The following is a 27997-nucleotide window of genomic DNA, read 5'->3' as shown; positions in this document are numbered from 1 at the left end:
TTCAGCATCAATAAAAGAAGTAAGTTACCCAAGATCATGTGGACAGGATCCCAAAAGAATGCTTCTTCCCAAATCAGTATCATTAATGGTGTCTGACTTAGAAAGATGCATGTCATTGCTGAAGTCAGATTTAGTTATGACTATGGACTATGCAAGAACCAAACACTGGTGCTAAAAGCTATGCTGGGAAATAAATAGATCATCAGTTTTTTTTTTTTTTGTATATGATCAGATTAAACAGATGCTGATAATCATGAAAAAAGAAAAAAAAAAGAAACCAGAGGTTAAGGAAGAGAGCCAATAAATCAACAACCAGAAAGCTAATTTATTTGAATACAATTAATTTTATGTTATAGCCAGAATAACTCTTTAAATAAATGATTTTAGAGAGCTTATGCTAATTAGGGATGAAATAATAGCCATAGAAGAATAAGGTATTACCTAAGAATAGGCAGAAACAAAACAAGAAAGGCTAAATGTGAAAAAGAATCAATTCCATAATTAGAAGTAACACTATTATCATCAGAATAAGACATTCAGTAGGTAAAATATACTCTAGATAAGACAGATGATGGGAGAATTATCATATTGGAATTCAATGCGAAGGTGGTCACCCAGAATGTAGGAAAGAGAAATAAAAAATTAAGAATATTACAACAAAGCAGAGAAGAGACCTGAAGGATGGATTGAGAAGCGTAACACATGGCTAATCAGATTTTTAGAAGAAGGGGAAGGAAAGGTGGACAAGCAATATTTCAAAAGATCATAGCTGATCATGTTCAGTATTGAGTAAAGATGAGAACTCAGATAAAAATATTCTCTAAGAGCAGAACTACATAAATAAATATAAATGTACATCTAGGTACATCCTTTTTGGTCTGTAGAACATCAAGGATTTAAAGAGAATTTTTAGAAACTAAAGGAGGAGAAGAAATATTAAATTTGAAGGAAGGATAATTAGACTAAAGGAGCATTTCTTATCAGGAAAATTAGGTGCCAGAGGACACTTATATTCAAAGTGCCCAGGGAAAGTATCTGTCCATCTATAATTTACATAAGATAAAATATCATTCAAAGTGAAAATAAAACAAGGACATTTTCAGACATACCAAGGCTGAGAAAATTTGATACTCATAGAACTTTTAAAGGTTGTGGCTATTTATTTATTTATTTCCCTTTTTGCCTCTTTAGGGCTGCATCCGCGGCATATGGAGGTTCCCAGGCTAGGGATTGAATCGGAGCTGTAGCTACCGGCCTGCATCACATCCATAGAAATGTGCGTCTGTGACCTACACCACAGCTCACGGCCATGCCAGATCCTTAACCAACGGAGCAAGGCCAGGGATCAAACCCACGTTCTCATAGATGCTAGTCGGGTTTGTTAACTGCTGAGCCATGATGGGAACTCCCGGTTGTGCTTTTTTAGCAAGACAAAAAGTGCACCAGAGGAAAGACGTAGGATAGAAAAAACACTGATTAATATAAAAATTGATAAAATATATTGGTAAATTTATTTAACTATTGACTAAAAACCTTGATTTTTTTTTTGTGTGTATGTTTTATACTGGTCAAAGTAGAACGTTTGACAATAATTATAGGGATTGTTTCAATAGGTAGTTCAGCAAGCTAAAGCCTATGTGTTTGGGAAGGAGATAGAAATTTGTTAGAAAATTTTATAGTTATGCATGTGCTTGGAATCAAATCCAAGTGAAAACAAAACTCATTCAGTTTTAAGAAACCTAAAATAAAGCCATACAGAAATGTTGCAAACAGAGATGGGAGAAAGTACATAGGCAAATACTAAGCAAAAGAAATCTTGCTAGAAATAATAATAACAAAGTAGAATGTAAGAGAGAAGCACAAATAGGTGTAATCATGAACACTGCATAGTAATAAAAGGAACTATCCACCAAGAAGTTGTAATAATTATGACTTTGTATTATCTAACAGTATAGTCTCAGAATATATGAAGAAACAGATGACAGAAAAATGAGAGAAAATTGATAAATCTGCCATTTTTGTAAGAGACGTCTATGTATTTTATCATACATTTGTCTGAGTATCCAAAATTAGCATGAATATAGAAAGTCTGAAGAACAAATTTATGCCCAACTGAGAGTATGCATTATTTTCAGGTATACATCAAGCATGTACAAAAATTGGCTATGTTCTAGATTTCTAAGGAAACTCTAAACAAATTTCAAGAAATTAATATGTAGATCATGTTCTCTGATCTCCAGTTAAATAAGAAATTATGTAAATACAGTAAGTATAGCAGCAGTTAAACTCCTTAATAACTGGTCTGTTCTATAGGTACAAAATTATTCAGTTAATTCAATACTTATTTATGATTAGAATTTTAAGAAAATTAGGGAAAAAGGGGATCCTACTTAACCTCGTAGATGCTGTCTTTAAAAACTCACAGTGAACTTAATATCTAATGGTAAAACTTTAGAAATGTCTCCATCAAAGTTAGGAACAAGACAGTGATATCCACTTTCTGGGTTCTGTTAACATTGTGCTGAAGTCATAACCAATGCAATAAAACAAGAAAAAGAAAATAGGAAATAAGAACTGAAAAGAGGAAATAAAGCTATGTTATTTCTAGGCAGCGCTATTGCCTACATTGAAAATTCAAGGAGTTCCCATCGTGGCTCAGTGGTTAATGAACCCAGCTAGCATCCATGAGGATGTAGGTTCAATCCCTGGCCTCGCTCAGTGGGTTAAAGATCCAGTGTTGCCGTGAGCTGTGGTGTAGGTCACAGACATGGCTTGGATCCTGTGTTGCTGTGGCTGTGTTGTAGGCTGGCAGCTCCAGCTCCAGTTTGACCCCTAGGCTGGGAACCTCCATATGCCATGGGTGCAGCCATAAAAAGACAAAATACAAAAAAAAAAAAAAAAAAGGAAAGTTCAAGACTATATGCTGACAGTTTTTAGAAATAAGAGATTTGAAGTTGTTGATTTACAAATCAATAAACAAAATCAAAAGTGTTCCTAAATTCCATCCTTTTCTGAGCTTTCACAGAGCTAAGATACTATGGTTTCTTTTAAAAGTATTGTAGAAGCAGTAAGTGCTGTAAACTTAGAAAAAGTATGGAAAAGATGTTCTAGAGTAAAGAGCAGAAGTCACACGGTCAGAAAAGGCCATCTATGGTAGAGATCAACAAGCAGTAGTACCAGTTGCAAAGTATAATAGGAAAAAGCTCTTAGTTACAAAAGCAGCATCAATGAGTTAGGAATAAATATAAATAAATAGTAATAAAAAATGACTTTCATGGAGAATTTTACCAAACGTTATTTAAGGATATAAAAGATTTGAGTAAATGTAGAATTATACTGTGTTCCAGGGTGGGAAGGCTTAATATCATAAAGATCTTAATTTATTCTGAATCTATAAATCCAAAGCTATTATAATAAAAAGTCTGTCAGGATTTTGATGGAACTTGACAATGTGATCCTACATCTGTCAAAGATTATTTAAAAAGAATAAAATAGGGAGACAAGGCCTATCAAATGTCAAGAATTATTGTGAGCTATAGTAATAAGATAGTATGGTATTGGCATGGGGACAAACAAATTCAGTACAGTTTGATGCATATATAGCTACTTGACATTTTATAGAAGTCATATTTCAAATCATTGGGGAAAAATACTCAGTAATGGCTAGGGCAAGTGCTTTATTATTCTATGTACCAAAAAAAAAAAAAAACCCAAAAAATTCAGAAAGATTTTAAAAGAAAATAGTTGATAACATCTTTGGCTTTGAGGTTTAGAAGTGTCTCTTAAATTGGGCACAAACACAAATCATAAATATTGGGAATTTGACACATATCTAACATAAATATGTACATGTGCACAGTGCATATATGTACATACATATGTGTGCACGTACGTATGCTTCTGAACAACAACATACACAGTGAATGAGTTCAAAAAAATAAGCTGTAGACTGGAAGATGTTTGCAGTGTATAAAGCTGATGAAGAATTTGCATCCTTTGAAACAAAGACAGGTAGAAGACCATGACACCCTGCATCAGATTCTGAATCTTAGCTCCATCACTTGCTAACAGTCATTTCACCTCTTTTTACTTAAATTGTTTTCATTTTTAAAAGCAGAGATTATGAGCTCACCTACTTGACAGGTTTTTGTTGTGAAGATTAGATCAGTTAATAATAATTATTAAATCAGATCATAAACCCTAAGAATAATGTCTTGCATTTAATAAGCACCCTACAATGTTAGTTATTATTACTAACATTAAGAATATGTAAAAATTGCTCTAAATCAGTGAGACTGATAATCCAGTAGAAAAGTGAGCAGTGGATATTAATAATAGAGGAGTTCCATATGGCAAAGAAATGTATACAAAGATGCTCAGTGTACCTGGTAATTTGGCAAATGCAAACTAAAACTGTAATGAGTCATAAGTTTATATTCATTAGGTTGACAGAAATCCAGAAATCTGACATTGCAAGCATGTGGAACTATGTGAATTCTCATGCATTGTTGGTGTGAGTGTAATTTTCAAAATTGGTATCACCAATTGAGAGAACAATTTGGTGGTATTTAGTAAGTCTGAAAATATACGTGTTTTACAACTCAGAGCTTCCATTGCTAAGAATACCCTATAGGTAAGCTCTTGCAAATTTGTGCAAGGACATATGTGTAAGAAAACTTCCTTATGTCTTGCATGTAACAGTGAAGAACCAGAAACAATGTCCATTAAGAAGAGAACGGATAAATAGTGTATTTATATAAAAAATAAAATACAAACTTTTTTACTGAAATGAAGTATTGCTTAATTAATCTCATAATAAACTTTAGAACGTTTTAGAAAAATCAAGTTAAAGGTAACATACAGTTTAGATAACTAGTTGTATAAAATTTTTAAACATGTGAAACTACTGTATATTATTTATAGATACATTCATAAGTAGTGAAAGGAAGAAAAACTTATGAGAATGGTAAACAACAAATGAAAGATACTGGTTTTCTCTGAGGAGGGCAAGAAAGGAATGCCTTAGGATATGGGTTCACAGGCAATTTGAAATGTGTCTATAATCTTTTACATGTTGGAATTAAAGTAAAAAAAAAAAATCAGAAATAGGAGTTCCTGTCATGGCTCAGTGGTTAACGAATCCCACTAGGAACCATGAGGTTGTGGGTTCAATCCCTGGCCTCGCTCAGTGGGTTAAGGATCCGGCATTGCCATGAGCTGTGGTGTAGGTTGCAGATGCTGCTTGGATCCTGTGTTGCTGTGGCTCTGGCGTAGGCCGGCAACTGCAGCTCCGACTAGACCCCTAGCCTGGGAACCTCCATATGCCTCGGGAGCGGCCCTAGAAATGGTAAAAAGACAAAAAACAAACAACAACAACAACAACAACAAAACAGAAATAAATATGGCAAAGTGTAAACATTCAAGTTCGGAGTTGAGAGCTGTGCCATTGTTCTTTGAATTTTCCTGGTGTTTGAAATAGTTTTTCTTTGAAAAAAAAATTGAAGTTCATGCAAATATATATGTATACCTGCACATTTATTTTTTAAAATAAATGTTATTGGAGTATAGTTGACTTACAAAGTTGTGTTAGTTTTGGGTATACAGCAAAGTAAATCATATATATATATATACATACACACACACACATTTTACGTATTTATGTATACATCCATTCCTTTTCAGATCCTTTTCCCATATAGGTTATTACACAGTATTAAGTTACCCTGTGGTATACAGTAGGTCCTTGTTACCAGTCTGCTTTATATATGGTAGTATGTATATGTCAAATCCTAACTTGCTAACTTGTCACTCTTCCCCCAATTTTCCCACTCAAAATCTTTGAATCTGTTTCTCTTTAGTAAGTTCTTTTTTTAAAAACAATTTTCATTGGATTATTCATATTAGTGATCTCATATGATATTTGTCTTTTCTCTTTCTAATACAGTAATTTCGCAGTCTATCCATATTGCTGCAAATGGCACTATTTCATTTTTTATGGCTGAGTAATATTCCATTGTATATATGTACCACATTTTCTTCATCCAGTCCTCTGCTGATGGACATTTAGATTGCTTCCATGTCTTGGCTTTTGTAAATAGTGCTGCAGACTACTTACATGCACTATAGGGTGCATGTTATCTTTTTCAATTAATGGTTTTCTCCGGATACATGTCCACGAGTGGGATCACTGGATCTTATGGTAATTCTATACTTGGTTTTTGACGGAACCTTCATACAGTTCTTTGTAGTGGTTGCACTAGCTTACATCCCCACTAACAGTGTAGGAGGGTTCCCTTTTCTCACACCTTCCCCAGCAGTTATTGTTTTTAAACTTTTTGATGATGGCCATTTTGACTGGTGTAAGGTGATACTTCATTGTAGTTTTGATTTGCATTTCTCTAATAATTAGTGATGCTGAGCATCTTTTCATGTGCTTTATGGCCATCTGTCTGTCTTCTTTGGAGAAATGGCTGTTTAGATCTTCTGACCATTTTTTAATTGGGTTGTTTGTTTTTTGGTATAAAGCTGTATGAGATGTTTATATACTCTGGAGATTGATGTTTGCAAAGTTTTTTTTCCCCTATTCTGTAGGTTGTCTTTTCATTTTGTTTATGGTTTCCTTTGTTGCATGCACACTTTGTAAATATTCCTCTCTTTTAAAATTTGCAGCATACTAACTAAAGTCTAAATGACACAAACAGATATGTTAGAGTTTGGTTCTTTACACTAACATTATGTTCAGCTCATATGTAACTTTACATGACACAGAGTGAAGATAATAACGAAGCTGTTTAAGAATTTTCCCTTACTCTGAATCATTAACTCTTAAACATAATTAGTAAATCTTACTACTCAGGTTGAGCACAAACTGAAAGGAAATATATTCATTTTTCAGTGATGCTGAGAACTCAGGAACTGAGAAATATATTCATTTTTCAGTGATGCTGAGAACTCAGGAACTGAGCCATATATGCCCCTTTGTTGTCTCTCAAGGAAATAATTTGAACCAAAGACTATATAAACTGGCATGCCTATTTAGTATTTGCAAGTTGACACATGGGAAAAGAATTATGAGGGAAGCTGGGGTATGAGAGAAGGGGCTCAGGGAACCTGGGAAGGAAAGGGTGATGGCCTCTTGGAATGACAAGAACATTGTGCTGCGTCAGGAAGTGCTGGGTCTGGTTCTGACTCGACTCTTCCACTGCATCCCTGTGCCTCATTTATAAGCGGAGGATGGAGTGTGGTCTTTCTAGTCCCTGGAAGCCCTTACATTCTCTGGTTTCACTAACACAACACGTGCACTTTTTCTGTTGCCATTTTCAAAAGGAGCCGTAATTTGGTATCATTATATGCCTGCCCCTGTATGCTGATCTTTAATAATGTTGAATGTTTAGTTTATTTACCTTTCTTAAGACTTTTAAACTTCAGTCCACTATTCAATGTGTGCCCAATCCAGGACGTGTATTTTATTCGTGTAACTTAAATGCATGTATGACTTGTCCTTGGGTGACCTTGGTGTTCTCATAACTCTCCATTTTCCTGTGGGGTGGATGAGAGTTGGTATGACCTTAAAAAAAATGGCTGCCAAGTGCACCTGCATTAGCTCTCTAACTAGATTCTTAGTGAGCGAGGATGTAAATTATGTGCATTTTTGAGAACTTAGTTCTATAAATAGATCCCAACCTATCTTACAACCACAGGTATTTTAGGATAAATGAAATACATCTCTGAAATTGTTAAAGAGGCTCCCCTTCTATAATAAAAAACTAAAAACCTGTCTAACTTAGAGTTACATTAGAAATGGGATGACATGCCTAAAATTATATATATATATATAAAGAGAGAGATATATTGGTGTTGGTGATGGTGACCCTTTTGTTCTAAGCTATTAGAAGTGAGTAGAATATAAAGTAATTAAAATAACAGAATTCTGGGAAATGGTGAAATGAGAAATTAAAAGCTGTGATACAGTTTTATGTTCTTATGGAAATCCATTGATCATAATTAGCACATGAGCTAAATCAGAATGAATGGGTAGATCCTAAAGTACAGGCGTAATATTGTAGGTTATGGAAAATGTCTTTTTTTGGTTTAATGGATATATGATTGGTTCTCAAATGCTGCTCAACTGGTAAGGGAAACAGGTCTCCCTTAAAAACCCTTCTTTTAGGCTTTCATAGCACCAAGACAGTACAGTTTTCTTCAAGCATAAGTAGTGCAAGGTATGTGTAGTCAACTTAGGTACTAGAAGAGCTGGCCCCAAGGTGAAGGGCAAGGATCAAACAACCAGAAGTGGCTATCTATGGCAGAGATCATCAAACAGGCATGCTATCAGTGGACTCAGGCGAGAATATTAGAGATTAATCAGCTCAACTCTGTTTAGCTAGGCTGATTATATATGCCCTGGAATGTGAGCGTGCAGTGACAGGCTCGAGAAACTAAAGTAATAGGAGTCCAGTCCCAACTGAGGCTGGGAAGACAGATCAATTTGCAATATTCTTTTCTGCACCCATGCAACAAAGCAGAAACATGAAAGCAGAACATTAAGGGATGCTCCCTATGAACTGGACAAATCAATAAACATCAGTGGTAAAGAAAAAAAGTTTCTCATTCTCTTGAGCACCCCGAGGGCTCTTCCATCTCAGGAAGTGATGAGTAGTGGTGGCCTCTGTCATGTTACCTTCACCTACATTGTGTCACCTCCTGTCTGCTCAGGGTGAACACTGTGAAGCATAAACTGAAGGAGCATTTGGGGAAGCATGTAAGGAAATGACTGCCTCTCGTTAGAGATGTGCTATTGCTGGCTAGAAGGTAGATATCTGTGGCCTCAAGGGGAAGCCTTGAAGGCAGGGTCAAAACAATAAGATGGTGGGTTCCCCTCTTCCCAAACATGCTGAAAGTACCAAGTGAGTGTTTTCTCCCATCCAGATTGAAGGGCTGCATAATTGAGGATCCTCTTTATTTACCTAGACTTGAGTTAGTGATAGAGAGCTGGGAAAATAGTTAGCAGACAAAGAATATTCAGGAAGCAATTTAGAGATAGAAGAATATGCTTAGACTTAACACAGGCTATTAATGGCATGATTCGCTTCTTGGCTTAATATAACAGAGACTCAGATTTCAGTGTGAGCATATGCAAGGGTGTGCATGTGTGTTTTTGTGTGTGTGTGAGTGCACACATGTGTAGAGATGAGAAGAAATAGGGCAAGGAAGAAAGAGACTATCATGGTAGGCACTTTCTAAAACTTGTGAGCCTGTCAGACCAATTCTTTTCTCTTCTAAATCATTTCCTATAAAACAAGGAGATGATTATCTAACTGCTAGAGGAAAGCGAGGGTATTATATTTCATTTGGTGGGGGGGGGATATAGATTTATGTGAGACGGAATGGTTTTTTTTTTGAAAAAGCCAACCACCCAACAATGGCAGAGTTCATAGCATGAGTTAAAGCACTTGCCTATGTTTGTGTTTTAGACTGATGGAATTTACACACATTTGTAGTGGTTTTAGGAGCTGTACCATTGGAGGGACTCTTGTTCATGGAGTTTAAGGAAGGAGAAAGAAACTATCTTGTACCTGTTTCACAAAAGGTAGTGCCTTTCCAACATTTGCCCAAGATATTCTGCAATAAGAGACATCTTCTCCCCAGGAAAATGGTTAAAATGGATTTTTTTTTTTTTGTCTTTGCTATTTCTTTGGGCCACTCCTGCGGCATATGGAGGTTCCCAGGCTAGGGGTCGAATCGGAGCTGTAGCCACCGGCCTACGCCAGAGCCACAGCAACGCGGGATCCGAGCCGTGTCTGCAACCTACACCACAGCTCACAGCAACGCCGGATCGTTAACCCACTGAGCAAGGGCAGGGACCAAACCCGCAACCTCATGGTTCCTAGTTGGATTCGTTAACCACTGTGCCACAACGGGAACTCCTAAAATGGATTTTGCAAAGGAAGAGGAGGATGATTTGACTAGTAGTAGCAGAGTGTCTATTCAGTATAAGACAACGTGCCAAGCACTTGGGATGAAACAGTGAAATGACGTAGGTGCAGGAAACTCACAGTCACTGGTGAAGATGAATCAGTCACCCATTATAAGGTGGTATTTCCTGGTGGAGGTGCATGCCAGGTGCCATGGAAGCCCAGAGAGGGAAGAGGGCTAAGCTCTCCAGGGTGGTCAGGGAGAGTCAGGCTTGACGGAATCACCAAGGCAGCGGGGAAGTTCTGAAGAATGGAAAGAGCATGGAGGCCTAGGAGAATATTGTGCATTTGAAGATTTGTGAATGGTGAGGATAGACCTGGCCATGGGTGCATGTAGGCAAGGGGTGGAGAGTAGAGAGGGGGTGAGGCCTGCCGCATGGGAGGGCAAGGTCCAGTTTTGAACAGTTAGCATTTTGATAGAGGTGGACATGTGCCACAGTTACTTTGGGGAAATGAAGCTTTCTGATTGAAAGAGGAGGCGTCCACCCCTCATCATTTTTAACTACATAAAAAAAGAGTACATTTTAATAAAACTTCCATCCCCAAGATGAGAATCATAACAGTGTGACATCGTCTCCAGGTTAATGTTGCCTCTTCCCTCAACAGCTGCTCATATTGAAGTGGAGGAGTTTCAGACCTCTCCTTGTCTTGGTCTATCCCCTGTGCAACAAATCTGGTTTGTCAGAGTCCTGCTCAAGGCTTGACAGAGAAATCGAGGGCATTCCCAAAGTGCGGTCTGATTGTCAGGGATGCAGGGGACAGATTTCCTCCCAAGTTGCTTTATTAGCATGCTCTAGATTACTTGTGTTAACAGCCACATCGCACTGTTTGCTGCTCTTCAGGAGTGAAAACTTCCAGGTCTCTTACATGTCAGTGACAGGAAGCCACCTCTCTGCTTTTTTTTTTTTATAGCTGATGTTTTGAACCCTAGTAAGAGCTTAATATCCTTAATAAGTCTTAAAAATGATTTTTTTCTTTTTGAATCCTGTGTACAATCAAAATATGATAAGCCATACAGTGAATAAAAGAGTTTATAATTAAAATGTTTTCTGTTTTTAACAAGATTGGAAATAAAAATGTAAAAAGTAAAAAAAAAAACCGTGTGATTTTTCTAATATACTATCATAAAGTTCTATTATTTTTTCTTAGTTCATATACAGAAAAAAAACCGTATGACTTTGTAATCATAAAACAGACAAAATTTTGTAGTCTGGTAATAAAATCACACTAAAGTATTTTCCAGATTGCTACAATCTTCAAAATGAAAATGGGAGACAGTTGCATGATATTCTATCTTGTGGTTCTGCCATACTATACTATACATTATTTTATTGTTGGATAATCAGATCATTTTCTGTACTTAATCATTCTCAAAATACTGTAACAAAGATATTACTGCATATTTTAAAATTTCTTCTTCCGAATTATTTTCATAGGGTAAATTCCTAGTGTAAATTATAGAGGTCAAATTACTAGGTCAAAGATAAGCAGCATTTTTATGGTTGTTGAAATGCAGTGCTCTCTAAAACCCAATCCCACTCCTACCAGAAATGCAACAAACTATGTAGGTCTTCAACTTTATTTGTAAAAACCAAGCCAAGACTAGTTATTGGTTATTGAATCAACTATTACAGGTTCAACTCTATGCGATGTCATTCTGCCCTCATTTCTCCACTTGGTGCTACATATAGGAGAATATTTGTTGGCTATGTAACGGCAGGGATCTTGCTCGCTGCCATGTCATACTTCCAGATTCTAATGCACAGTGAAGGCTCAATATATACATATGTGTTCAATGAATAAAATACCTTCTATTCTGTAACGTTTTCCCTGACATACCATGCATTAACCTCATTAAAAAATAAAGGATTGATGTGTAATGATTTATCACTGGTGAATCCTTAGGCCCCTAGTATTCACTACCTTCTTTCTTAACGGCTGTCTTACCATCCTTTGGTAATGGGTTTTGTTTTTAATTGTAACACACTGTAAATGAAATTATCTATTTTAAAACAATCAAAATTACCTAAATTGGGACAAAAAAGGCAATTTCTAATTTTTTATACTCTACATTGCAGTATACCTTTTTAAAAGTACCTAACTATATAATTTACATGTTTTTAGCAGGTCTGCACAATATTTTTATATGCATTATACAATGATCCATTTATTCAGTAAGTGTTTACTGAGGGACTACCATGTAGCAGATGCTTAGGCTATAGTTTAGAGCAAGACAGATACATTCTTTGCCCTCGTGGGGTACATTGTCTAGTGGGAAAAACAGACATCAAAAAGTAATTAAAAGTGCTGAATTTTTGTGACTACAGAGGGCTAGAGGAGGCTATTACAGATCGACATAATTATTCTGGGGAGTCATGGAAGTCTTTCTGGAGGAAATAAAATATACTGAGTCCCAAAGTATGAATAAGTATAAATAGTGGTGAGTGGCATGGTAGGAAGAGGGTCAGTAAGAGGGCAGAATATGTGCTTGCCGCTGGGCTCTGTTGCCTGAGAGAGCACGATGCAGGTGAGGACTGAAGAGCCAGCTGAAGTCAAGTGTGGCAGCATTGTGAAGAGTGACACAGGTTGAGGCAGTATGAGGGATTTTGATTTCTCCTGGGAGGGCAGTGGGACGCACTGAGAGCTTTAAGCGAGGGAGTGTGGGCTGATCAGATGGATCACAGAAAAGGGAGCTTTCTTGTCCGATCTGGTTTACACTGAGCATTGGTGGTAGCACACATGTGATTCCACTGTACTGCAAAACAGACAAATGAGTTGGATCCTTTTTGAGTTTCTTCTTGCCGTCTTGGTATTTTTTCCCCTCAAATTTGTTCATATATGTCATAAGGAGGCTCTAATCTGGGTTTTGCTTTGGCACATCCTGAGCTGGTGGTTTCCATATTCCACATTTTGGAGATGGGGGTCTGACTTTGAAGAGGGAAGCTGTCCCTCTATAACTTCAACCTCTGGATAACATCTGTAGCACCAGCTAATCTAGGCTTTGAACCTTTATGAAACACCCAGCTGTGTTCTGGAGCCCATATTCTAACAAAATTTAGGTAGATTTTGTTAGTTTGTAAATAGAAAATTTCACTTACTATGCATTGTAGCTGAAAAATCAAGTCCATTACTAAATGATGTTAAGATGGCCATTCTCCTGTTGGGCTCGGGGAGGAGACCTCAGCTGTGGAGTGCAGTAGCAGAGAGGTGTGTGTGAGGTGCAGGGTGTGGGCGTGTCTCCATTCTCTCATTCTCCACAGACTTCCCTCCCTTGCCACAGATAGATTCAGTTGGCCTGTCTGCAGGGATCACTCTAGAAGCCAACTGGTTTGTTGAAATCTTTTTCTTGAAATTCTACTCCTTTCTTTTTTTTGGATGTACTTGTTCATGTAATTGCTTTGACTGACTGCCCCTAGACCTGAGTTCCTTGGTACTAGCAGAAGCCAGGTGCTTCAATGTGACTTGAGTGTAACGACTAGTTGTGAATTAGAGACGTGCTTGGGCCTGTGTATACACATTTGTACTAACAATAACTAAAACAACTGCCGTGTCCCCCATCCCCCCTATTAGTTGAATGTCTTTCATGTGCCAGACACTGTGCTAGATGCTTTGCATATATTTTCTCTAATCTTTATGAGGACCTTAGAAGGTAGGTATTCATATTGCTGTCATCTACTATATCAGTAGGCTCCCAGCAGGAAACAGATGGCCCACTCAAATTAGGATAATTTGAGAAGAGTTTAATAAAGGGACTATTTACAAAAGTGTGGTTAGGCTGAGGGAAATCCCAAGCATGGTGTGCCTGGGGCTAGTAACAGTAGAGCTCCTTTGTTACAAATCTAAGACTGAAGGGGGGGTGAGGGGGAAGGCTGTTTGAGGATGCTGTCAACAGGAGCTGAGTCTCTGTTAAAGGGACAGGGTTGGTCCATAGCAGTCCTGAAACAGTAGAGCAAAGGAGGTAATGGTCACACTTCTCTTTCTCTTCAATCTTTCATTTGGAAGCCAGCGGGCAAGGCAGCTTGTTCATGTTTCCATACAGTGCAGGGTGGAGAAGGGTAATGGGGGTACAAATGGAAAACCATATAATATGTCAGTCTACCAAACTCCTTGATTTAGTCTTCAGCGCCCTGCTGTCCTTTCCTCTGGTGGAAAGGAAAGGGAACTCCAGTATTAGGTATTTGATCCGTGAACATTGTGGCCTCTCAGTTGTTCTACCCCTTCACATCCCAGGTCATTTTCTCCTCCCACTCTCCCTGTCATACTGATGACGTTATTGCTACATTGTGACTCCAGGCCAGGTATACTTCCCTGGGCTCACTATCCTATCTTGTCCTCATGTCCACACTTTCTACCTTTCCCAGCTAGGATTCCCTAGCTGGTTACCATCACGCCTGTCTCCTGTGCCCCTCTCTGATTTTGTGGTCCTCCTGGTTAATACCATCCAACTGTCTTCTCCAGTCTGTACTTGAGTAGCTGAAACTTTTTGGAGAAAACATACAGTCGGGCTAGCCGATCTCACATGGAAATCAGGGCCACAAATCTCAAATGAGTTCTTATCCACATGGCATTCCTACTGCACTTCCCTAGTCAGGAAGTTCTTTCTCACCAAGTTGCTTTTTACTGTCCTTCTTCAGATCTCCTATATCCTTGGTTCACTGCCGGTTGAGGAACTTCCTTTGTACTTTATTAGGGAAAGCTCTCATTGTGATTCAGTGGGTTATGAACCTGACTAGGATCCATGAGGATGCAGGTTCGATCCCTGGCCTCGCTCAGTGGGTTAAGAATCTGGGATTGTCGTGAGCTGTCATGTAGGCTGGCAGCTGCAGTTCCAAATCAACTCCTAGCCTGGGAACTTCCACATGCCACAGATGTGGCTCTTAAAAAAAAAAAAAAAAGGAATTCTCCCTACTTTCTACCACTTGGATCTGTACCTATACTCACACCTTCCATTGTTATAGTGTTCTGTCCTTATTTAAATCCAACCCACCCACCTGTTTCTGGATCCTGTTCTCATCTCTTCTCAAGGACTTTGTGCAGTACTTTTCTCTTTTGTTTGCTCTCTCACCGTTCCTCTAGACTGGATCATCACTGTGAACATCTGCACATCCTCTAGTGTTTTCTAGCTTAAAACACACACATAAGGTGACTTGTACCCACATTCACTTCTCCATTTCTCTCCACAGCAAAACATCCTGATACTGGAGTTCTCTTGTGGAGCAGTGAGTTAAGGATCTGGTGTTTTCACTGCAGTGGCTTGGGTTGCTGCTCTGGCATGGGTTCGATCCCTGGCCCAGGAACTTCCACATGCCATGCATTTAGCCAAAAAAAAAAAAATCCTGATATTGTTGTCTGTAGTTTCTCTCCACTTCTTCACTTCACCTTCTCCCCCAATCTACTCCCATTTTTGTTTTTCCACTAAAACTGCTCTATCAGGGTCACCAAGGACCTTTATGTTTCTAAATTCTCTGGTCCCCACTTTGTCTTCAGCTTATTGGTCCCCTCAGCAGCTTTTTTTCCTTTCATTTTTAAAAAACATTTCCCCAATACATTATTTTTTTTCCTACCGTACAGCATGGTGACCCAGTTATACTACATGTATACATTATTTTTTCTCACATTATCATGCTCCATCATAAGTGACTAGACATAGTTCCCAGTGCTACACAGCAGGATCTCATTGCTAATCCATTCCAAAAGCAATAGTTTGAGTCTATTAACTCCAAGCTCCCAGTCCACCCCACTTCCTTTCTCTCCCCCTTGGCAACCACAAGTCTGTTCTCCAAGTCCATGGTTTTCTTTTCTGTGGGAAGGTTCATTTGTGCCTTATATTAGATTCCAGATATAAGTGATATCATATGGTATTTCTCTTTCCGACTTATTTCACTTAGTACGAGAGTCTCTAGTTCCATCCATGTTGCTGCAAATGGCATTATTTTGTTCTTTTTTATGTCTGAGTAGTATTCCACTGTGTATATATACCACATCTTCCTAATCCAATCATCTGTCGATGGACATTTGGGTTGTTTCCATGTCCTGGAAATAGTGCTGCAATGAACATGTGGGTACATGTGTCTTTTTTAAGGAAAGTTTTGTCTGGATATATGCCCAAGAGTGGGGTTGCTGGGTCATGTGGTAGTTCTATGTATAGATTTCTGAGATACCTCCATACTGTTCTCCATGGTGGTTGTACCAGCTTACATTCCCACCAACAGTGCAGGAGGGTTCCCTTTTCTCCACCACCCCCTCCAGCATTTGTTATTTGTGGACTTATTAACGATGGCCATTCTGACTGGTGTGAGGTGGTAATCTCATGGTAGTTTTGATTTGCGTTTCTCTATTGATCAGGGATGTTGAGCATTTTTTCATGTGCTTGTTGGCCATCTGTACATCTTCCTTGGAGAACGGTCTATTCAGGTCTTTTGCCCACCTTTCCATCGGGTTGTTGGCTTTTTTGCTGTTGAGTTGTATAAGTTGTATATTCTAGAGATCAAGCCCTTATAGGGTGCATCATTTGAAATGATTTTCTCCCATTCTGGAAGTTGTCTTTCTGTTTTCATTTTGGATTCCTTTGCTGTGCAAAAGCTTGTCAGTTTGAATAGGTCCCATGGGTTTATTTTTGCTCTTATTTCTGTTGCTTTGGGAGACTGAGCTGAGGAAACATGGCGTAAGGTTGATGTCAGAGAGTGTTTTGCCGATGTTCTCTTCCAGGAGTTTGATGGTGTCTTGTCTTACATTTAAGTCTTTCAGCCATTTTGAGTTTATTTTGGTGCATGGTGTGAGGGTGTGTTCCAGTTTCATTGGTTTGCATGCAGCTGTCCAGGTTTCCCAGCAATGCTTGCTGAACAGACTGTCTTTTTCCCATGTTACGTTCTTGCCTCCTTTGTCAAAGATTAATTGACTATAGGTGTCAGGGTTTATTTCTGGATTCTCTGTTCTGTTCCATGGGTGTGTATGTCTGTTTTGGTACCAGTACCACACTGTCTTGTTGACCGTGGCTTTGTAATAATTGCCAGAAGTCTGGGAGAGTTATGCCCCCTTCTTGGTTTTTGTTCCTCAGGATTGCTTTGGCAATTCTGGGTCTTTTGTGGTTCCATGTAAATGTTTGGATTGTTTGTTCTAGTTCTGTGAGAAATGTCCTGGGTAATTTGATAGGGATTGCGTTGACTCTGTAGATTGGTTTGGGTGGTATGACCATTTTTACAATATTAATTTTTCCCACCTAGGAGCATGGAATATCTTTCCATTTCTTTACATCTTCTTTAATTTCTTTGATTAATGTTTTATAGTTCTCAGCATGTAAGTCTTTTACCTCCTTGGTCAGGTGTATTCCCAGGTATTTGATTTTTTGGGGTGCAGTTTTGACAGGTATTGTGTTTTTGTATTCCTTTTCTAATATTTCATTGTTAGTATACAGAAATGCGACTGATTTCTGAATGTTAATCTTATGTCCTGCTGTATTGCTGAATTTGTTGATCAGTTCAAGTCGTTTTTGGGTTGAGTCCTTAGGGTTTTCTATGTATAGTATCATGTCATCTGCATAGAGTGACAGTTTTACCTCTTCTCTTCCTATTTGGATGCCTTTTATTTCTTTTGTTTGTCTGATTGCTCTGGCTAGGACTTCCAGTACTTAACAGGCTGCCAAAACTGAATGAAGAAGAAATAGACCGACTGAACAGACTGATCACTAGAAATGAAACTGAATATGTCATGAAACACTCCATGCAAATAAAATTCCAGGACCAGATAGCTTCACAGGTGAATTCTACCAAACATACAAAGAGGAGCTCTTATACGCAACCTTCTTTTTCAAAAAGTTGAAGAAGAAGGAACACTCCCAAAGACATTCTATGATGCCACCATCACCCTAATTCCAAAACCAGACAAAGATACCACCAAAAAAGAAAACTTTAGGCCAATATCTTTGATGAATATAGACAGAAAAATTCTCAACAAAATTTTAGCCAACCGAATCCAATAGCATATCAAAAAGATCATACCCTATGACAAGGTGGGATTCATTCCAGGTGCAAAAGGATGGATCAACATATACAAATCAGTCAGTGTCATACAACACATTAACAAAAAAACCACATGATCATCTCAATAGATGCCGAAAATCATTTGACAACGTCCAACATCCATTCATGATAAAAACTCTTACCAGAGTGGGTGTAGAGGGAACATACTTTCACATAATAAAAGCCACTTATGACAAACCCACAGCAAATATGATACTCAATGGAGAGAAGCTGAAAGCCTTCGCACTAAAATCTGAATCAAGACAAGGATGCCTGCTCTCACCACTGTTACTCAACATAGTACTGGAAGCCCTCAGCAACTTTTGGTATCACTTGCCACTGTCCTTCTTGAAACAGTTTTTCTCATATTTTTCATGACAGTAGCTTTCTGGATCTGCTCCCACATCACTGGCAGCTCAGTCTTAGCCTCCTTTGCTGGCTCCTCGACCAGCTCTGCTCGACCTCCAAAGGATGGCATGACTAGGGCTTTCACTTCTCTCTCTCTCCATTCTAGATTCGATAATATCATCCTTTACAGAGTGACTGTGCTCAGAATTTTATCTCTAGCTCAGATCACTCCCCTGCACTTGTACAGGTGACCCATGAACAACACGGGTTTGAACTGCACGGCGCCCCCTTACATGAGGATTTATTCATAGCAAACACTATAGCGCCACATGATCTGTGGTGGTTTGAATCCACAGGTGTGGGACTGTGGATACTGAGGAGGGCCTTCTAGAAGTTATACACAGATTTTCAGCTGTGCAGAGGATCCATACCCCTAACACCTGCTCTGTTGAAGGATCAACTGGACATTCACCTGCTCCATAATCTCTCTACTGGATAACTTAGTAGGCGTCTGTAGGAGACACTTCTGGAAAGTCTCCCAACTCATTTCCTCTTCCTGAACACACAGCTGGACTGCACATGCCAGCTTCCCTTGATGACGGGCATGGCCATGCGGCAGATTTCTAGCCCGTGGCATGTCAGCAGAAGTGATGTCTATCACTTCCAGGTTTGGTCTGTGAAAAACTTCCTATGTCTGATTGTTCATCCTCTTTGTCTTCCCAATGGATGCAGATGAGCACAGGGACTTTTAAAGCCAAATGTTGAAGGTGGATAGGCCATAACATGGAAGGAACACGAGTCTCTGAATCTCCACCTGCAGGAGAGCTGCCTCCCAGTCAGGAATAACTGATTTGGATTTTATCTGAGCAAGGAATTCAGTCTTATTATATTAAAGCTCTGGATTTTGGTATTTATCTGTAAGAACAGATAGAACATAGCATCTGAAGCTTAACCTGCCCCAAGCAGAACTTTTGTCTCCTTCTATCCCAGGCCTGCTCCTACCCTAGCCTTGCCCTTCTCAGTGAATGGAGCCACCATGTGTCAGCTGCTCAGCAGTAGGTGAGTGCCTAGCACATTTTAAGCTCTCATAGACACTTGTTGAATAAATGGTTGTTATCCTTAAATAATTTCTTTCTCTGTCATCTAATCCATCAGAAGCCCTCTAAGCTCTATTTCACGATAATCTATCTACTTTTTTCCACCTCTGCTGTGACCATCTTTGTTCAGATGTCTGCCAGTTGTCAATGACATTATTACAGTAGCTTCCTAGCTAGACTCTGATATGTTCTTTCACCCTCCAGTCCAATTCTATCATAGCAACTAGATGGATCTTTTGAAAATGTAAATCAGATCCTGTTCCCCTTATTAGAGCCCCACAGTGATTACCAATTACACATAGAACAATTCAAATCCTAATGCTAGTCTGCAGGGCCCTCTGAGACTTGTCTGCTTCCATGTCTGAGTTCATGTTGTTCCATTTGCTTCCTTGTTCAGAAAACTCTGGGCCATACCAACCTTCTTCTTGTCCATGAACACATCAGGCTTATTTCCACTGTAGGACTTTTTCTCTGGCTGTTCCCTCTGCCTGAAGTGCTCATCCTTGCTTTTCTCATGGCCACTTCCTTTTTCTCACTCAGGCCTGAGCTCACATGTTCCTTCTTCAGAGAGGGCTTCTCCAGCCATCCATCTTAAAAGAGGCCTGTAGTCACTATCACAGCACCTGTTTTGTTTTTGTCATTGTGCTTAGAACTACTTGGCATTTAGTGTATTTTATAGTTTTCCTCTGTCCCCACAAGGGACCTTGCTTACCTTGTTTAACACTGTATTCCTATCACTAAGAACAGTATTTGCCATTTAATACATGCCTCATATATAGCTTAAAAATGAAGAAATTTTACTTTAGCTTACGCAAATTCAAATGAAGTTTTGCCTCTGATTTATTCAGGGCTCGTACATGACTTGGTTAGCTTGTTGCTGAGGTGCGTATCACTGGTTTTTTGTCAATTTAAATTTTTTAAAATTTTATAAAAGGAACTTTTTAATATTTTCATTGCATAAAATTTAGAAAATACAAGTAGCAAGAAAAATAATGAAAAGGTAACTGTATTACAGGATCCCTGAGCTAATCATCGATATTTTGGTGTTTTTCTTTCTTACTTGTACACATATTAAGCTAAGGTGGTGTTACTTCTCCACAGTGGAATATTGGAGATGTCTTTCCATGTCGTATTAGTCTTGTTCAGTGAGTATCTTCTTATAAGGCAATTCAGCCCAGCTTTAAGTTCAGTGGTGGTTGTTTCTTTCAAAAATTTCTTGGGGTCTGCCAAGTGGATATAGCCTCTGTTCATGGTATTGCACCTCTACAGGCACTGTGATGTCAGTTTATCACTGCCATTGTCCTGAGGGTGGTGGTGAAAGTCAGGTAATGCTGTTCTCTCTGTGGTTAATTTTTTTTTGTTTTTGTTCTTAAAGCTGAAAAGTGAGACCTATTGCAGAATTCTGTGACCCAGCTGGTTCAGTGGAGACAGGCTAACATCTCCCAGAGTGACTGTAGCAGCTTGCAGATTGGCAGTAATGAAACTGACCTCTATTACATGTAATAAAAGTAGAAATCTTAATAAAAAACTAAATAATAGAGGGGCACAGTAAGAGCTGCATCCTTCTTGCCTCAGGTTCTGGCAAATTGTCACATAGTTACTGAAGCCCCAAAAGACAAGACATTCAGTTGTGGCTCAGTTAAAATTTACTTTTCAAATGCTATACATTAAAGGAACAATTATAACTAATTTTTATAAGGCTGCATATCTGTCCATCCATCCATATGGTACAAGACTAGAAGACCAGAAAAAGGGCGAATTAAACCTAATGCCCTGGAGGTAGAAAAGTATTTTCACTTTTTAATGGTATATCTTAGTGGACTAATTGGTCCAAAGACATGTTTTGGTTCTGAATTTGATTGAAGGATCACTTTTTCATCAATAACTGGAAGTGTGGGTGAATCAAGCATGTTGCTATATACTTAGACCCCACAGATAATTCTTATCAAAAAACTTCTGTGGTTCTCCAAAGGAATTTTCTAGAGCATATGGTATGATAGGCTGAATAATGGCCCCAAAGATATTTACATCCTAATCCCTGGCATTTGTGATTGTGTTACCTTACGTGCCAAAAAGGACTTAGCAGTTGTGAATAAATTAAATATCTTACAATTGGAAGATAATGCTGGTTTTTTAGGATGGGCCTGATGTAATCAAAAAGGTTCTTATGAGAGGGAGGCAGTCAGAGATGAAGTATAGTTGGAAGCAGAAGTCCAAGAGGAGAGAAGATGCTGTGTTGTATGCTGCTGTCTTTGAAGGGGAGGAAAGGGCCACCGGCTAAGGAATGTGGGGTGACCTCTAGAATCTAGAAAAGGCAAGGAAACAGATTCTTCCCTAATGGCTAGAGAAGGAATTCTCAATTTTAGACCTATGACTTATAGAACTATAAGATAAAATTGTGTTATGTTACTAAATTCATGGTAATTTGTTAGAGCAGCCATAAAAATTAATACTCTGGTCTATTTATAATTCAGGGGAAGCTCTAGGTCAGAATCACATGTCAACTGTGATCCGTTAACTTTGTTGGAATATAGTTATTTGTAGTATCTCTTGTGATCCTTTGTATTTCTGTGATATCAACTGTAAATTCTCCTTTTTCATTTCTGATTTTATTGATATGAGTTCTTGTTTTTTCTTGGTGAGTCTGGCCAAAGGTTTATCAATTTTGTTTATCTTTTCAAAAAACTAGCTCTTAGTTTAATGATTTTTCTAGCTTTTTCTGTCTCTATTTCACAATTACTTCTCTCTCTTTATGATTTATTTTTTTCTACTAACTTTGAGTTTTGTTTGCTTTTCTCTTTCTAGTTCCTTTAGGTATAGGGTTTGAAATTTTTGTTTCCTGAGGTAAGAGTGGAATTTCTATTCCCCACAGCATTTTGGGTCTCTTAAAAGTAAGCACCATTAGTCTATATTCCAGTAAAATGGACAAACTAGAAGAAATGAATTCCTAGCCACAGCACAGACAGGAAAAGGAAATAAAAGAAATCCAATTGGAAAGGAAGAATAAAACTGTCACTATTTGAAGATGAGGTTATACTTTGTATAGACATAGAAAATGCTAAAGATGCCCCCCCAAACTGCTAGAGCTCATCAATGAATTTGATAAAGTTACATGATACAAAATTAATACACAGAAATCTGTTGCATATCTATACACTAACAACTATTGGAAAGAGAAGTTAAAGAAACAGTGTCATTTACACTTATCAAAAAGAATAAAATACATAGGAATAAACCTACCTAAAGATGTAAAAGACCTGTACTCAGAAAACTAGAAGACACTGATGAAGGAAATTGAAGATGACACAAACAGATGGAATGGTGTGCTGTATTCATGGATTGGAAGAATTAATATTGTTAAAAATGACCATGCTGTCAAAGGTAATCTGCGGATTCAATTCAATTCCCATCAAAATACCAATGGCATTTTTTACAGAACTAGAACTAATAATTTTAGAACTTTGTAAGGAAACACAAAAGACCCCCAGATAGCCAAAGTGATCTTGGCTATTTGGGAAAGAGAAAGAAGACTGAAGAAAGAAGAATGGAGCTGGAGGGATCAAAAGCCCTAACCTCAGACTACACTACAAAGCTACAATAATCAAAACAGTATGGTGCTGTCATAAAAACTGATGCATAGATCAATGGAACAGAATAGGGAGCCCAGAAATAAACCCATACACTTATGGTCACTTAATATGTGACAGTGGTGGCAAGAATATACAATGGAGAAAAGAGTCTCTTCAATACATGGTGCTGGGAAAATTGGACAGCTATGAATGAAATTTGAACAGTCTCTCACATCATGTGTAAAAATAAACTCCAAATGGGTTAAAGACCTAAATGTAAGATCAGAAACCATAAAACTCCTAAAAGAAAACAATACCAGAGCAGCCTTTGACATAAACTGTAACAATATCTTTTTAGATCAGTTTCCTAAGGCAAAGGATATAAAAGTAAAAATGAACAAATGGGACCTAGTTAAACTTAAAGGCTTTTGTACTGCAAAGGAAACTATCAAGAGAATGAGTATCAACAAACTCCCCAAACAACTGATTAAAAATGGGCAGAAAATATGAATAGACATTTTTTCCCAAAGATATTCAGCTGGCTAACAGGCACATGAAAAGATACTTATCATTGCTAATCATCAGGGAAATGAAATCCAAACCAGTGAGATAGCATTTTGCATCTGTCAGAATGGCTATCATCAAAGACCACAATAACAGATGTTGATAAGGATATGAAGAAGAGGGAATTTTGTACAGTGTTGGTGGGAATGTAAATTGGTGCAGCCACTGTGGAAAACAGTATGGAGGTTCCTCAAACAACTAAAAATATAACTACCATATGATCCAGCATTTTCACTCCTAGGTATATATACAAAGAAAATGAAAATACTTACTTTAGAAAGATACATGCACCCCAGTCTTCATAGCAGCATTTTGGAATAGCCAAGATATGAAAGCAACCTACGTGTCTATCAATAGCTGAATGGATAAAGAAGATGTGATATAATTACATATATATAATATATAATTACATATAATATAAAATAGAACACTATTCAGTCATAAAAAAGAATTAAATTTTGCCATTTGCAGCATGGATGAACTTGGAGGGTATTGTGATAAGTGAAATAAACAGAGAAAGACAAATACTAGTTATCACTTATATGTGGAATATAAAAATCTAGTGACTTTAACACAAACGAAAGAAGCAGACTCACCCATGTAACAAGGCAGTGATTGCCAAAGGAAAGAGGAAAGGGGGTTGGGGAAAGATATGAGTGGGGTATTAAGAGGTACAAGGTACTCTGTGTAAAATAAACAAGCTACAAGGATATATTGTACAGCCTGTGGAATTTATCCAGTATTTTTAATAGCTATAAATGGAACATTATCTATAGAATTTTTGAAATACTGTGTTGACCACCTGATACAGGTGTACTATAAAGTTGAAACTGATAATTTTACATCAATTTCACCTTAGTTAAAAAATCCATAGTAGTATACCAATACACTCTAAAACCTGAAAACACCAAGTGCTGATTAAGATGAGAGGCAACTGGAAACTCTCATATGTTGCTGATAGGTGTTTAGAATGGCACAGCCCCACTAGAAAACTGGAAGTTTCTTACCAAGTTATACATACACTTACTGAAGACCTAGCAATCATGCTCACGTGTATTTATCCTAGAGACATGAAACTTGTGCTCACATGAAGACCTGTTTACAGATGTTTATATAAGTTCTGGCCATAATGGCCCCAAACTGGAACTAACCCAAGTGTGCAGCAGGTGGGTGCTGGTCAGCAGCCTCAAGGAAGAAGCTATGGACACTTGCAGCGATTTGGACACGTGCAGCATCTCAAAGCTATTATGCTGAAGCCAGTTTTAAAATTTACGTACTGTATGATTCCATTTATATGACATTCTTGAAAAGAGAAAACTATAGTTTAGAGATCAGTGGTTGCCAGAGGTTGTGGTTAGGGAGATGGTGTGGGTATAAAGGCATGGCAGAGGGGTTTTTTTTGGAGTAATGGAAATGTTCAGTTGTGGTAGTGGTTATGTATGTATACATGTCTTAAAATTCATTGAACTGTATCACTAAAAGTCAGTTTTACTATGTAGTTGTTTAAAAAATTGTCTTTTAATCAGATTCAACAAGAATTGTACTTCATTTTGTATGTTTTTATTTTGAAATAATTTCTATCATAGAAAAAGTTACAAGAATAGTGCAATTAACTCATATACCATTCACCTAAATTCCCTAAATTCACCAAACATTAACATTTGCAACCTTCTCTCTTGTGCACAAATGTTCACAGTAGCTTCTTTTTTTGTAATAGCACAAACCTGTAAATAACTCAAGTGTTCATCAACAAGTGAATGGTTAAAAAATTTTTGGTATATTCATACAATTGAATATTGCTTAGTAATATGAGCAAATGAACTATTTTTAAAAGTATGAATATTGTCTGTTTTTTAAAAACATGGAAATTCCACTTATTAGAGCCAAAGAATCCATGATAACACCAAGAATGTTCTCCTTTTAACCCTCATATTATTTACTCTTAATTTTACCCCTCTTTCTCCAGCCCCTCGTGTGTTCAGGGAGAGAATACACAGCACGTATTTTAAGGGGACCAGAGTTTCCTGGGAACAGTTGTATGAACCTGAAGATGGATCATGACTAAAGTGTTGAAGACTTGTTTGGTGAGTTTGAACCAAGACCTGTTGTTTGTTATTAGCAGCTTGACTGCTGTTATCCATCCTCTTCTTGCCATGGTACAACTAGTATCTGTGAACTCACAGAGGACACCCTTGGCAGCTGCAGGACATAATTACCACATTCCAGAATATCTTTTAGGCATTTGGATCTATGGCTACCTCTTTGGATTGCTCCCCTGCTAACTAATATGTTACTGGCTTGACACAATTGACAGCCGGCTGTGCCGGTGGCTAAAGAACTGCCCCTGGGGCTGTCTCAAAATGAGGTTAATGATGGGCTAGATGAGCTCTCTGGGTTTCTTAGCCATCATCTACCTGGGAGCGGAATATGTGTGGGGCTCTGGTGTAATGACAGGGGGGGTCTCGCCACACAGTCAGATGTACCAAATGGGCCAATTATTCTTGTAGGTGGACCATGGGGATTGTTTTGCTAATTTTGAATGTAATTAAAGCAAAGCAAAGTAAAACAAAGCTAGACCATTCCTGCAGCCACAAAAGAGAAAGGATTCAGAAGGAGAGAGCTGAATCTTTTCCTGGGCCAGAGGTAGGGGAGGATATTTTCTTCAGCTTGCTCTCCCATGTTCCCACTCATCATTAGGACAAGACATAGGGTAATGGGGTTCAGGTTGAAGTTGTAATCTGAGACTGAAAGGACACTTAGTAGTTATTCAGGTCAACTCACATGTTTTACAAATAAGGAAGCAAAAGCTCTGATGGGGGAAATGCTTTCTCCGGATTCACAGCTTGTTATCAGAGGAGTCAAAAACAAGAACCCATTTCTCTTACATTCTAGCTGGGGAGGGAGAAATCCTGAGGGGTGCTGACTACTCATTGTATTAGAAGATTCCCACCTAAATATTGAGCCTCTTGTGGGCAGGAATTACACTTGTTCATGTCCACATCCCTAGAACCTGGTACACTGAGGGTGCTCCAGCAATGTTTATTCAGTTAATGAATACATAGATGATTAAATCTATGAATAATAGTTCTCCATGAATAATAATTCAGGGAGGCAGGAAAGTTGAAAGTTTTATCAACACTCAGAAGCAAGAATGGACTTTTGAAGCATAGGATTGGACTCTCTCTTTATTGCTTCGTTTATTTTTCTCTTAACCTTCATCAGTCTTGCAGTTATCTTTATGATTGCTTTTACTGCACAAATGTCTAAAAGTCTGATTATCTCTATGGAGCGGCACTATCCAATATAGTAGCTAGAGTCATCTGTGGTTGTTAAGCACTCATATTGTGACTAGTTTGAGTTGAAATGTCCTATAAGTATGGAATACATATTCAATATTCCAAGACAATGCAAAAAGGGGAATGTAAAATGTCTCCTTAAAATTCAAATAATGTTGCTTATATGTTAAAATTATAGTGATTTAGAAATGCGGGGTTAAATATATTATGAAATTAATTTCTCTGTGTTTTAAAAACCTTTTCTAATACGGCTACTAGAAAATTTAAAATCATACAGGTGGCTCCCGTTTGTAGTTTACGTTTCTGTTGGACCACACTACCATAGAGCATTCATTTTTTTCTCTTTGTGGCCATATCCAAGGCATATGAAGTTCCCAGGCTAGGGGTCAAATCAGAGCTTCAGGTGCCAGCCTATGCCAAAGCCATACTAACATTGCATCCGAGTCACAACTGTGACCTATGCTGCAGTTTGTGGCAACTCCAGATGCTTAACCTACTGAGCAAGGCCAGGGATCAAACTCACATCCTCAGGGACACTATGTCAGGTTCTTAACCTGTGGAGCCACAATGGGAGTTCCTAGAGCATATATTTTTTTGTGTTTGTTGGGCAAGTGGGCTTTAGGATAGGATTAAGCAGAAGTTGTTTACTTGATAAAGTAAATGAGTTTTAAGTAGCCAAATTCTACTAAGTTAATGAGTTCTAAGTAGCCAAATTCTACTAAGAGTAGCATTCAGTGAATATGTACCTTCTTAAGTCAGTCCTGTTACCAAATCTCACCATGTGTCAGCTGGAGACTGAATCTTAGACTGGTTAAGGGGTGTGGATCAGGATTAGGAGCCAGGATTATGGGGCTCCAGATTTTCAAACACAGTGTTCCAAGATGATGGTGTGGTATGTTCAGGACTAAGGTATGCCACAAACAATAAATTACCCATGTTATTTAAAGTCTCAGCATTTGTGGTTGCTTCTGTTTATGAGTTAGAGCAGATTTCAGGACCCTCTGTATGTCGTTCCTCTTCCTGACTGGATTCAGACATATTTCCTTCAAAAGGGGGAGCAGTCAGGGAGTTGAGCACACTTAGAGAAGTGGACATCATCTCCTTCTGCGTTGTTCTCCCCTTGGTTACTCT

The 27997-nt window shown here is 38.2% G+C and overlaps 1 protein-coding gene across 26 annotated transcripts in view; it reads left to right on the top strand.

Annotated features, from left to right (window-relative positions):
- LOC110259998 (uncharacterized) overlaps positions 1 to 27997 on the top strand; it is a 494473-nt gene that overhangs the window by 95610 nt on the left and 370866 nt on the right. For all 26 annotated transcript variants that reach the window (XR_014839720.1, XR_014839722.1, XR_014839735.1 and 23 more), the window contains one exon: positions 25537 to 25654. The gene's annotated coding sequence lies outside the window, so the exon portion shown is untranslated. The remainder of the gene's footprint in view (positions 1 to 25536; positions 25655 to 27997) is intronic.

Source organism: Sus scrofa, chromosome 3, assembly GCF_054392235.1.
Source record: "Sus scrofa isolate SSC_HxYL_T2T_F1_AM1 chromosome 3, Sscrofa_HxYL_maternal_Yorkshire_Landrace_v2.0, whole genome shotgun sequence".
In the NCBI taxonomy this organism is placed as follows: Eukaryota; Metazoa; Chordata; class Mammalia; order Artiodactyla; family Suidae; genus Sus; species Sus scrofa.
Note: the sequence above shows the minus strand (reverse complement) of the source record. Positions and strands in the feature narration are given on the sequence as shown.